The following is a 14,624-nucleotide window of genomic DNA, read 5'->3' on the forward strand; positions in this document are numbered from 1 at the left end:
TGACATTTTTATTTATTTTGTAATTATCCTACGAGGAACCTGATTTCGTTGACTTATTTATGCAATTAGTGTAGAGACTTTTTTTTATCGAAGAACTCAAAATATTTATAAATATAAAACAATTATTTTTTAAATATAATATTTTTTATTCTACATAAATCTAAGAAAAAAGCCAGTTTAGTGGGGCCGGGGCCTGGTAGTGACGAAACGTATTGGGAGGAGGTCACAGGTGTACAGAATTTATTTTAAAAGAAAGTGATAAAATCACTTTCAAATAAACGCATTAATGCGCATCTGCAGAGCTACAATCATTATCAATAACGTCCTTAAATTAATATTAGGGTTGGTCGTCTGTCTAATACCACGTTCATACGAGGTCTGTTAATCGTTTACATGTATTTTTTTTATACTAGAGTAGGAGTTGATTAGATTTGACTAATCAAATTAACTTTTTTAAGTGCATTAAGTTAAAACGTTTATATGCCCTTGACTGTCGAATCAACTTAATAAACGTGGTATATCATACTTAACAGTATAATGAACATGTTTTTCAGAAATTTGTTGACTGTTGATTGAATCCAATCGTAGCAGCCTAGAAATATGTACTACGGTCAAAATGTAATTTTCTCCTTTTTTTTTTTTTTTAATAATATATTGTACACAAATTTGAAATTATTTCGACTATTTTCAAAAACGTTATACCACGCTGTATTTTAAGTTGAAAAATATGTTCATTTCATCCAAATATTTGGCCCAATATTGTACCTTTCAGGTACGATATCTGATTTATAGATTTGCCACATGAAGAAATCGGTTCAGCGGTATAAAAGGTCGTGTGGGTCGAAGTGTGATCTGTGGCCATTTCTAGATAGGGGAGGTTTTTTTGCCGGGCCCTGTACCATTGATTATAAATAATATTATTTATAATAAATGATAATACTAATGTTAAAATAGGATTTAATATACCTAAAATTAAGTTTTATTTCTGAGCTAGATGAATTATAAAAAATAGAAGATAGTAAGAGTTGTAATAATCCAACTTCAGTGTTTACGTAAAAAATAGTACGGTGGGCCAAATGATCTGTTTTGGTGGCCAAAAGTGTGTTTAATTATAGATACTGAAACTAAATTCAAAAATTGCTCATCAAAAATCTGATAAAAATTAAATGCGGTAAAATAATTTTTATCTTCTGTTTAGCTGTTAAGAAATACCTATTTAGTATTCTCATGTCGTGTTAAAACTTGTTACCTGAGTAGAAGGAGTGTATAAATGGTATCAAAAACAAGATGATAGCAGATCGCTGTTCATATCAAATATTCTATAATATTAAAATTACTATTGTAATTTCTAATTTGTAATATTATATTTTATCTTATCTACTACCCTATGCTGTATCTAAATATTAGTTTTACAATTTGGTGAAAATTACACTTAAAATAATGGTTCGTGTTAACTGTTACTACTAACTATGAGGGTATCTATCAGAAAAAAAACCAGAACATATGTAGTTACTGAGATAAAAAATAAACCAAGACGACTTAAAAGTAAATATAATTTTTAATTGTTGTCTTAACGAAGTACAATGGTATAATAAATGCATGGTCATAATTCATAATATTTGTATGATTATTTATATTTTGTTGTACTAGGTATGCATTTTTATTATCAACTAGTATTTTACTCCTCTACAAAAGGTTGGAGTTAATGAATATGACCACAGAATACATTTTATTTAAAGCATAACTTGAGGCAAGTGTGGAAAGTAAGTAAATTATTTTAGTAATAAAAAACATTTAAACTTTTTATCATGTAAGTTAGGGCACCTTTTTGCAAAAAAAAAAAAAAAATGATAATAAAGTTAAGTATTGACCGAGCATATCGTTGATAAACAATGTATATAACAACGAATAAAACATTAATATGATATGGAAGAGAGACAGAGATAGTTGGGGCAAACTGGAACGATTAAAACACATGCCCAACTTAGTTCTGTCTCTATCGCTCATAATATCATGGTAACATATTAACTTGGTTTGCATGCGCGGTCTTCAATGCTGGGTACTGTAGTCAGTGAGATGGAATTGTTTTTCACAATGAAAATTATTGCGTTTGGTATGTGAACGAGTTTTCTCGAAAATTGCTTTATGTTACGGTATAATTTTTTGATTTTGATAATATTACACAGTACATAAAAACCAACAATTTAAGTATTCATATCAGCGTTGATTATAAATAATTATATCAATGATATCAGTAACCACCCTTGCTCTACGTTTGTACTTGAAAGTAATGAAAAGTAAACAATTTTAGGAATTGGGCGTGCTTGGTACACCCAAGCCTCATTCCCAAATTGCGTTTATATAGTCTTCTTGGTATTTTTGTTAAACTGCACTCGAAGAACAAAAGAAGCAACCTTAAAAAAAAAAATCGATTAACGGATGAAATAATATTTCAAGTCTAACAAAACAAATGTATGTGATAAGTGATAAAGAAATTTCGACAGCGAGAAGTAGTATACGTATATCAATTGTGTGTTTATCTTATACCTATGCATACTTTATTGTTTTGGTTTACCGCTTTGTGGAAAAATACGTCTATACTGAAGTCCGTTCTACAATAAGGTGCGTATGGTAGTATCCTCTTGATTTACATGCCTACCATTGATTATAGTTTATAATGTTATTATAAATGCATTACACTGTTTAGAAGTGATGGTAGTTGTTTAAAGTCGCAAGCCGCAATGATTCGCATTCTTGGCGCCGCAATCTACATCTAACAATAGAACTCTGCTGCTGCGATGGCCTAAATCCCAACAGCGACGGAAGCTGTGATTACATCAGCGGGTCGTCTTCTACAGTGACTAACGCGCTTTTGTTTTTTTAATTCTTCACTCGATTTGTTTGAAAGGATCAACACGATTGTGAAAAACCGACCGGCCCGTCACTATGAATTATTACCATTTGTCATCTACGTCTCTTGACGGTGATTAGAATTAAAATCGGAAGGGAATCTGAATGAAAAAAAAAAACGAATATTCATGTCGCCGCCGCGGTCAAGCTTGTGTATTGAACTTGATTATTATCGTGCGGGTACCTGCGTCTACAGTCTACACAATAACGGACGGTTGGGTGGTCGTGCCAAAGTGATGTGTAAAAATAAACGGCTAAAAAAGCATGTCAAACGTGATCGCGTTACCGGGTAACGAGATCGTGAAAATGTCAATGGGTCATTTACAGATTGCCCCACTGTCGATGAGCAATAGCGGGCGTAACACAATAATAATATTATTAGACAGATATTGAGAACTGACCTTCGTACCATCTCCGACACGCGCACTACATTTGGGGACGCCCGGCTGAGTTATTTTTTATTACATCAAAAATGCATAGGAGTATAGGACACCTTTATCAGCAAGGTAAAATTTGTCTTAGCAATATTATATAGCTGGGAAAATTTTCCAGCTAAAGAAGACCACAAGGCAAAAATGATGAAACCCTCATTTTTTTTCAAAGTTCAAGTCTCAGTGTTTTTACATTGTGGTCAAAAACTGAATAGCCCGCTGCCCGATTGGAGGTGTTACCAACCTTAACTCATTTTCGACCACTATGTGAGCACAAATATATATAATAAACTAGATTGGTAACTAGTGATAAAAATTGAAGTCGACCGTTGATTGAACAGATAAATTTTAAAAAAAATTCAAACGCTAACATATTTTTTTATTTTTTATCTACATATTTATGTAATTAAAAACGTATGTTGCCATTTAAAAAAACCAAAAATCCCCTTTTTTGGCTTATAAGGATTGGTGATACAAATTTTAAAAATATTGAAAAATGTAGTAAAAAATGTACTTTAAAGTTAAGGAAAAAAAAATTATCAAAATATTCATATTTTCAGAAAAAATTAGTGTCTTACGTTAGTTGGATCACCCTGTATATTAATAATATAAATTCGTCAGTGGAAAAATCATGCGGTTATTTATTGTGTTTTTTAAAATTAATTATTCAAATATGCAGTGCCTTTTTTAAAAATTATTTTGGAAAAAATTGAAGTAATTACGAGTGATCGTGAGCATATTATGCCAATTTATATTTTATAACAATTTTAAATTTGACTAAATTAATAATTCAGCTTGTAATCGAAAAGCAGTAAATGATATTATTGATTTATTTTTAGGGGTTCCTAAAAAAATATTAGGTAACAAATTTTGATTTATTTTGGAGGAAATCGGAATAAAACCTTTGGCGGAAGACGGGTATGGTGATAACGGTCGAGGGTCATTTTGGCGGAAAAGGGAAACACCCATAATCTTAACTTTAATTTACTTTCTTTAGTAAACGGATAAGTATTTTACGATAGACTACATACTGTGTATTCAACTTTATTATTGTTGTTATTTTGTTGCGGAAATTGAAGTAAGATATTATAGTTTAATTTTTTTACACTTACTATAAAAATTTATCGTTATGGGTGCCCCTAATGCTTAGCGCATGAGGCTAAAACTTAAATAGTCTTGGATTTTGTCCTAGAAAGCTGAAATTTTAAAAATTTATTTTTTCATAAAATAACATTGATTTACGGGGTAGCAACTTTTTTTTTTTTGCTACATTAATATAAACATAGACGTATATTGTTTACATGTATAAATAATATAAAGATACGTATCGTAGCATTTATTTAGAGGTAAGTTATCACTTTCAGTTTAAATAATTACAGAAGACTAGTGACCTCGGCCGTCCCAATGTTTTCCGTCCTCACATGCCCAACTCTACTGTACTGTTTTTTTTTCCTTTAAAACTAAATCAAGAAATATGCCAAATAAAATCTCGGCAATAATTGTCTACGGTTAAAAATAAGCACAGTGACTCATGACTATAATAATGTTTATCATTTAGCAGAAATAAATCAACATAATTAATATATCTAAAATTACCCCATATAAATTATTTTTGATTTCATATGAACTTATAAATTATGAATATAATTATTAATAATAACTAATAGTGAATTATTATAAATAAAATTATTATTAATACGTTGCTGTAGTGTAAATATAATTAAAAAAAAACAATATAGTACAGTGGCTTTGGGGCATAGAGGGCACGGAATATTTTGAGAGAGGGGTGGTCACAGGTCTAAAGAAATGATTGCAACTAAAAGTGATAAAATCACTTTTAAATAAATGCTTATATCTGTAGATATACAAGCATCGTCAATAATGTTCTTAAAATTGTACTTTTAATATTAGGGTTGGTCATCAGTCTATAATAATTTGTTGCCGTTGTTACTCATAAATTGTAATTAACAATATAACGAAAATATTTTCAAATATATGTTAACTGTTGATTCAGAAACTTGACTAGAAATTTACTACGATCAATATGTAATTTTCCGTCTTTTTAGCTTCAAAACTTTTTTTATCAAGGTAAAACCAACAAAAAAGGAAAATGTGCGAATGAATCAACAGTTTACAGGTAACCGAAAAATATTTTCTATATGTTATTATTTACGATAACTTATTGCCGTAACAATGACAATAAATAGTGATAGACAGACAATCAACCCTAATCTTATCCAACCTAATACTAAAAATAAAATTTTAAGCATATTGTTGTCATTAAGCAGTAGGCACAATGGTTTTTATCGATATTTGTTTTGCCACCATAACAGATTCAAATCGGAGCGTTTATTTGAAAGTGGTTTTATTACTTTCAGTTGTAATAGTGCATATAGACCGGTACCCTAATGTATTGGCTTTCCGCTTTTATATATATATATATTTTTACTTTACGCTACATATTTATATGTTCATTTCTGTGTCTTGTGACATTGGGTTTAAGGGAATAGACTATGATTATACTCTTTTTGGCTATATTTATATTTTATTATCATCATCAATACTTACGGTAATCATTTAAAAAAATGAGTTTTAAGTTTTACATATTTACAATGCATTTATGTGTATTATAACGGAAAAGTATGATATTGGCAGTGTATCTAAACTTAAATTTATTAGTACTTTTTAATCAGATAAGCTTATTTATTTTTGGCAGTTTTATCATTTGCTAATTTCTACCTGTCTCAATAAACAGCGTGCAGGTACCTCAAAGGGTGGTATTGGGCTTTACGACCCCACACAACCGAGTCTACTTAATTAGGTTTGGGTTATGTGCAATAAACATATTTACTTCTTATGTCTCAATTAACAATTTTAATAGAATTATACTTACAAATAATCAAATATGCGGTCTAATACCGGCTTGAAGCCAGTCCACTTATAAAAGGGAAAGGGGGGGAGGAGGATAATTTCTATTGCCACCACCCTGATGACCTCATTGTAATCGTCATTGAATGAAAACAAAAATATTTTGAAATCCATACATACATGTATCTGAATTGCCTATACAAGACGCCGTGTAATAAACCAATCTTTAATATCTTATTTCTCAATAAAATACATAATACTTAACTATTGAATGGCTAAATAATTTATTCTTCTTCTTTATCTTCGCCTTACACTCCCAACTGCATGGGGTCGGCCAAACTAAATAATATATTATTACAGTAAATTTAAAATAATAATTTTAAAATCGATGGACATCATTTTTTATTCTCAATTAATATTTGTATTTGATTGTGCTATTCACTATTGTTTACGTCCGTTTCAATTCCGCTCTGTTGGTTTACCTACTAACACCGGGACCCAAGTAAGTGTATAAACATATATACAGGGTGATCCATCTGATGTAAAAAATGTATTTTCTCTGAAAATATGAATATTTTAAAAAATAATTTTTTCCCTATATTTGTAGGTACATATTGTACCATATTTTTTAATACTTATATACTGAAAGATTAGTCAATTGCCCGTTTTCAATAAAAGAAAGGTTCTCGAAAAAAAGTTTTTCACGATAAAGATTTTATTTTTATTATAAAAATACCGTAGGTATATCATGTTACTTTATCAATTGTAAAATTTAATTGATTAAGGACCACATTTTTCAATATATATTTTTCAACATTTTTAAATTTTAACTAATTGTAAGTAATATTAATGATAAAATGCACATAACTATTAAATGTCGTGCACCGACATCAATGTCGTCGCCATTTTCCGCATTTGTCGATTTAACAGTTTAGCCGGCATAAACGAAAAATGGAAATTTCCCTACACTTACAAGCACTGTCCATTTCTCGATCATTTTCAAGATGTCGGACATGATTTTATCTCATCCCAAAAGAGCCCATGTAGAAATTGTATTGTTTCTGGTTTTTTTATTCTGTGGTATATAGTAATGATAATGAGATTACATATAATAAAATGTATAGTAGATATGAGTAACAGTAGTTAAATATTATTAATCTAATAGATTAAGATATTTGGTATCAACGACCTTTTTTGTCTGGTGGCCCTGAAAGGGGTCGTTTTGGGATTAGGCTCGGAATGTTGGGCAGTAGATAAGAAAACTGAACAGAGAATGAGTGTAGTGGAGATGAGAATGTTAAAGTGGATGAGTGGAGTGACTAGGGAAGATAGAATAAGAAATTAATACATAAGGGGGAGTCTAGGAGTTGCATAAATTGTGGAGAAAATGAGATAGAATAGGCTGAGATGGTTCGGTCATGTTATGAGAAGAGATGAGGCAGTGAGAGGTGTTATAAAGATGGATGTAGAGGGAAAAAGAGGAAGACCAAAGAAAAGATGGATGAACGGAATAGAGAATGATATGAGGATAGCTGGGGTGGTTGACTAGATGAAGAAGATCGAGCTATATGGAGATGTAGGACTAGGGTGGCCGACCCCATGTAGTTGGGAGTGTAAGGCGAGGATAAAGAAGAAGAAGAAGCTTACTTTCTGAAAATTGGGACGATATTTAATTGATTAAATTTTAATACATTTTTTATTAGTTACTTTAACAAAATGTTTTCAAATTGTATTCTATTTTTTGGCATTCTCATAACGATTTGAATTTATAATTTATTTTAATAAAAATAAATCTTTCTCGATAACAAACCCAATATATTTATTTCCATGTTAAAATCAAGTGCCAAATTTATGAATTTTTGTTGTAAAAGAATATGGGTGATTTCAGCTTAAATATAATATGACATTAAAAAAACTTTTGAATTGAAAATGAAAAGATCAGATATTGCACCACCAAAAGAAAGTACCATGGAAGAAGGTGTCAAGCTAAATGTTATCATGGACAATTCTAAATACTTAAAAAATATAATGTAGATTCTATGATGACTTGGTAACCTATAACAGCTTTCCCTTCTAATATGATACTCAATTCACGCACGGTAAACCATTTACCATATCTTTTATACGTTATGCAAAAACTCAACTGTGAATTTATAAAAAAAATATAGGAATTTAATCTTTAAATATTGTACAAGGATTTAAAAAAAAGATGTGGCTTCTGATCTAACAATGGTAACTTGAAATTAAAAACCATTTTTCAGCCTAGTCTGCAACCACGAAAGAGCATTTTCATGTCTCGTTGAAGTACCGAATAAATATTTTAGAGTAGTGGTGGAATTATAGATAATGAAATAGTATATTAACAAGGAGTAACAAGCTAGTATCTAAGGTGGCTAGTAAACATATTAAGTTTTTGGCTTATATTTTAGTGTTTTCATAATATCTGGCCTAAAACAATTAATAGAGAATTTGGCCCCTTAAACTATTTATTTTTCAGTTATAATTTGATCGTTGTGAATACAACACACAATTTAAAATAAGAGCGTGACGCTTTTTTCGGTTATGTGCCAGAGCTAAGACATCCCCATCCCCATTCCCATTCCCGCCCCCAGCCCAACCCATTTCTGATCTCTTATCTCTTACCAGATACCAGCGTAACAAGTTTTTCGTGACAGTTTTTGACATTTTCATGTCTTAGCTCTGGCACATAACCGAAAAAAGCGTAACGAAAAAAGAAATGGGGTTGAAGATGAAGTTGGGGTGGGAATGGGGTTGGGGTAGGTGGTGAGTATTAGCTGTGGTGCATAACCTAAAAAAAGCGTAACGAAAAAAGCATAACGAAAAAAGTGTTACGCTGTTATCTGATATGAGATATGAGATAGGGGTAGGGGATAGGGGTAAGATATAGATAAGAGATATGTTGTACGTTCAACGTTCAAATTAGAACTAAATAATAAATTCAAAATAGTTTAATTCTCTATATATTAAACTATGTTAAGTTACTTTTGGCCAGATAATAAACACTACAATTTTAGCCAGAAACATGATTGTACAAAATTTTTTAATCTTCTTGGCTTATGCTATAACTGGAAGCTCCATGTAATTTTTTTTTTTTTTAATTATAATTCCACAACTAATCTTTATTTATTCGGTACTTCAATGAGACACGAAAATGCTCTTTCGTGGTTGCAGACTCGGCTGAAAAACTTTTTCGGTTATGTGCCAGAGCTAAGACATGAAAATGTCAAAAAATCGATGTCACTCATGATTAAAAATGCATTTTTTATGTATTACGAAAGGTATATTATAAAAAAAATACTATATTATATCTAGTTCCAAATTGTTATCTCTAGTTATGTCTATTGCTAATTAATATTTTATTAAAGAGTATTTAAGATATGTAGTTTTAATTAAATTAAAACTATGGGTGCCCGGTAAAGTAGATTTGTTCCGATTAATTTAATAAACTTTTTTATTCTTATTGTTTGTTAACCTGTTTGCTGTTGTATTTTGAAGTCGTTAATTTATAAAAACGCGGAAAACAAAATTAAGTTGTAAACAGTTGATTATTAACTATGACTAGTATTAATAGTATTATTCAGTAGCAACAATGTGAGTTGGCAGGCCACATGCAGTACAATTTATTAGGTTTTTGACACGTGTATCAGTATATATTAATAATTGCCGAAAAACTATTGAGATCAATGTTTTAAGCATAACGTCTCAATTTAGAAGTCAATGGTACCAACTTAACATTTTTATTGTGTAAATTATATTGTATTCAAGCGCATTCTTCAAATTAATTTACATCGTACGAGTTGAAAAGAAGAGTTAATAGACACTGCAATCTGCATAACAACATTCCAAAAGTAAAATTAGAATCATGGAAGTTTTTGGATTTATTATTATAGCTAAGTATTCAACAAATTGTATTAATTGTATTTATTATTATTTATTTTTAATTCTGGTATTTTAAACATCCGGTATAATGTTTTTCAAATAGTTGAACGGCGGTGTAAACATGTTTTCCTTCCGTAGAAAACCCGTGACTTGGGTTCGTACCATATTTGGTCCGATGACAAATTAACATAACAAACGTCGTTGTACGTTCTCTTTTTCTCTCTGGGAGATACTTAAAAGGGCCTGCGCGCTATGGATTATTTTTTGCTGCACTACTAGCGTCACCCCACTACATTTTTGGCAACATAAGAGAACGTGGACCAAAACCGTTAATAACGACGGCAATACGTTTTTAGCAGAAACGAATTATTTTTAAATATACACACAGTAAGGTGACGATTAAAATTAGATAGTACTATAATTATTATTAATATCGCATCTCGCGTAAGATTAACTCTGATAGAGAAAGTGATTAAAAAAAGGCAATTAATTAGAAAAAAACGTTTACTGGCGGTCGCCCAGTAGGGTCCAACACCTAGAATATATCTGCACCGGACGTTTGAAGATTCATATCGAAATCCACTATTATAGCGTTCAATAAAAAAATGATTATAGCATAATTAAGAAGCCAGACACCTTTGCGACAGGACGGTTTACACGGCAATTAGCCAAGTTTGTAGTGATTCATTACCATTTCGACCACATAACCAAAATACAATTATAATATTTTATTTTATTTTCTCATATCAGTCCACCGTCGACACAGCTATATTGGTGATCAATATCAGTCCGACACGTAAAAAAATTGTTAATTTTTTTTTTCGAAAAAAAAAATCCCAGGAACGAAAGGGTTACACATAATAAATATTATAACATTTAACCACTTAATCACTGAAACATATATCTAATCATAAAACATTTAGGAAACTTCATTTAAATTTATGGATATTATCAGAGAAAAAAAATGAAAGTCGGACAATTTATTACACACACTTAACATTCGAGATATATGGATATTTATAACATCATTTTCAGACTGATTCTCTACAAAACAATATTTTGATGCCGAGTGTTCACACAAGGCACTAAGAGAAATAATTTCTCTAGAAGTTCCAGCCTATGAACAAAACCGTTTAAAATTTAAAAAATACAGAGTATATCGATTTACAATCGCCTATTTTTAATGAGATAACGTCGACAATGGGTTAACTTCAGGACTTGGACTCCGCCATTTTACTCAAAAGATTGCGACACTATTTGCGTTTTAACCGTCTGTGAGAGTAACCTGGCATAGCTGAAGACATAAGAGGTGTTCCAGGGTTATGTAAACGGGAATGGAAACATTTGTACTAACGGCATAGAGAGGTCTTTGTGGAGCGTATGGTTTGTCACGTAGAATGAAGCTTTATTAATTTATTAGACACAATATTACTTATTTATTTCATTTATTTAATGTGTAATTTTTTAAAACTACGAATAAAAAAAATATTAGTTATAACATGTATGGACATTATATTCCAAAGAATTAAGTAACATACAAACAATGTTTAATTCTAGCTAAATGTTTTTAAGTATGTGATGTTAATACATTACCAAAGTTAAATATTAACAAACATATTTTTGAGTCCATTTAAATATATTTGAAATGATACATATATATATATATATATATGAATGATAATTACATATTTTTATGCCACTCAACTTGACATTTTTATTATTTTATTTTATGAAAGTTTCGCTATGTGATTTAAGTCATTTAATATACCCTATAAAACATTTTTCCTTTTTTATGACTATAGAATTCTACGAAGCATATCGCAATCGCCATGGCTAACATTTATAAAGACATTTTATTTGAAGTTTATTTATCATCGAAGATTAACGGCTTAAAATATTTACAGTTTTTTTAATACTGCAATACTGCATTGAACAGTTGAATTTTCTGTGATCTAGTTAATTATAAGCAAACATCAAACATCGACAAAGATGTACAGACGTTTATTATGATCTTTATAGATCTATGCCACATAGCACAAGATTATGCGTGTAACATTTAGTGATCGACTAATGAATAATGAATCAAAACAATTCTTTGTTTCTCTAATTTCTTTTAGAAATAAAAATAAAATAATAAGTTATTTTCGCAAATAGTATTTCAACAGTCTACTAGTTAATTAAATAGGTAATTTAAAGTTAATATTTTGAGTAAGTTTTGTAATTTAGAAGCCTAAAGGTATGAATGCAATTTAATATAAAGCTATATCAAATTCATAATATGTTATATAATAATTAATAAACAATAACGGGTCTTTTATAGCAACATTTGCATATAATAGGTTATTTTTTCGCAATCAACAAGCGACAATTCTTGAAATAGAATACATTCTTCAAATTTAGACACATAATATAAATACCAATATTGTACAACATATATTGCATTTCTATTACAGTTTTTTGGCTTTATGGTTCTCATTTATAATGACCAGTTAAAATTAAAATTATGAAAGTTAGTGATCAGCAAAATAATTTAAAAATTATATTTGCCTGTTTATATATTAAAATAGTTTTAACACGTCCACATAACAAAACTACTGTGACAGATATTATTTTTTAATGTCTCGGATCGTCTGTGAACAATACGAAAATAGACTTATCCCAGTGGTCGGTAATATTAATTTTAGTTTCCAGTTGTAAAAAGAGAAGTGGTGAGGTATGTCCGCGGCAGCTTGTCAGATTTTTTTACTTGATGTTTTTAGAATTATGTCAAAGTAAATCGAGACAATTCAGCGACAATCATGCCAGAAAAAAACAAATTTACCTTTAAATAATTTTTTAAAAAGAAAAGTGAGATTAATAAATGACTTAAACAGATGTACACATATTATTTTGGTTTGATAATACGCTACCGGTTACGCAATGCAATTAAAATTTTAACTTTACACATTAAACTTAATGTGTACATTATGGAAACGACTCGACATTTTTGAAATAGCATCCATTGTAACTTGCGAGATATTATGTCAACCATAATATACTTTTGGAAAATACTTGTCTTTTTGGCATGAAATGAAGAATGTTTATTTTTAGAAAGCAATTGCTAATTTAATATTCTTAACTAGATAGGTGAAATATTGCATATATACATATATAAAACAAAAATGAATAACTGGTAGTCCTTGGATCGTTGTGAATTTGTGGGTGAGGTTTAAACAAATTCTGACTTTGCTATAATTTTTAGTGTACAAAAATACGTATATTGAAAAAAAAAAAACAAATTTGGAGAAAAGCTACTAGGAACTTAACTGCAATTATAATGCCTTGGCCTTTTTTGAATTTTTAATTAATAATCCTCACTAGAAAAAAATAAGGTTAATTTTTTTAGTTTTGATTAATTAAATTAATTTTTAACTAATTAAAGGTTATAAGAAAATGTATTTGTTTTAACTGAGGAAAAACTGTGTGTAAAAATCGTTTGACACATTAATTTATACAGATAATAGATCATCGAAAAGTAAATACTCAGTAACCTTTTCCCGCGTGGCTTAATAATTTCGTTAATTTTATTACTAGAGAAAACAACGCCGAAAAACTAAAGAGTAAAAACACATAAAAATTATCCTTAATAAAATCGTATTATTATTGTTGGGCATTATTTCTTTAATTTTTTTGGACTAACTAATTTAGATATTGAAATGATTATGAGTTTTAAAAAAAAATTTTTTTAGAGATTATGTCTAGCTCTTAAAGCCTTACAAATCTAAAAAACGTTTAGCTTTGAACGTTTGAAGCCGAAGAGGAGGTATTGCAAATTAATTAATACCACATACGCGATGCCACCATTTCTTGTAATTGATGTTTTTTACATTACTTTCTGGAAGTACCCTACAAAAACAAAACTTTAAGAAAATATACGAGGTGATCTATCTGACGCAAGACACTCATTTTCTTGGAAAATATGAATATTTTGAAAATTACTTATTTCCTTACTTGCATAGTATACCTATTTTTCGGTGCACATTTTACTATATTTTTTCAATTTATAGAAAATGTTTACTTTCATCTCTTATACATAAAAGAAGTATGGGCTTCTTTTTTTCTAAACGGGCACATATGTTTTTAATTACATGAATTATGTGGACAAAAATGTTTAAAACATTAAATCAAATCGTTTTGGATGACTTAGTAAATAAGTTAAATTTGCTATTCTATAAAATTAAGTATAGAAAAAAAAGTAATGTTCAAAATATTCACATTTTCAGAGAAAATGAGTGTCTTACACTCAGATGGATCAGATCACCCTGTAACTACCTACTTGTGGGAAATAAATATTATCTCTGCAATTTCGAAGATCCTGTATGATATGTATTACAGTGGCCGTTTTTGGACTTTTATACGGTTTGTCCGTTCGGGGCCGCCGTTGCCTGTGACGGATCGACGGTGACCGCGACGCGACGGTCCTAAAATTGGACCAAACGCGCCGCGGTCCGGATCCGAGAAACGGTGACACGGAGG

Source organism: Adelges cooleyi, unplaced genomic scaffold (assembly GCF_023614345.1).
Source record: "Adelges cooleyi isolate 19-005CV unplaced genomic scaffold, UGA_ACOO_1.1 ACOO_flye_CR_arks_rails_tigmint_CR_PRNA_30, whole genome shotgun sequence".
Classification (NCBI taxonomy): Eukaryota; Metazoa; Arthropoda; class Insecta; order Hemiptera; family Adelgidae; genus Adelges; species Adelges cooleyi.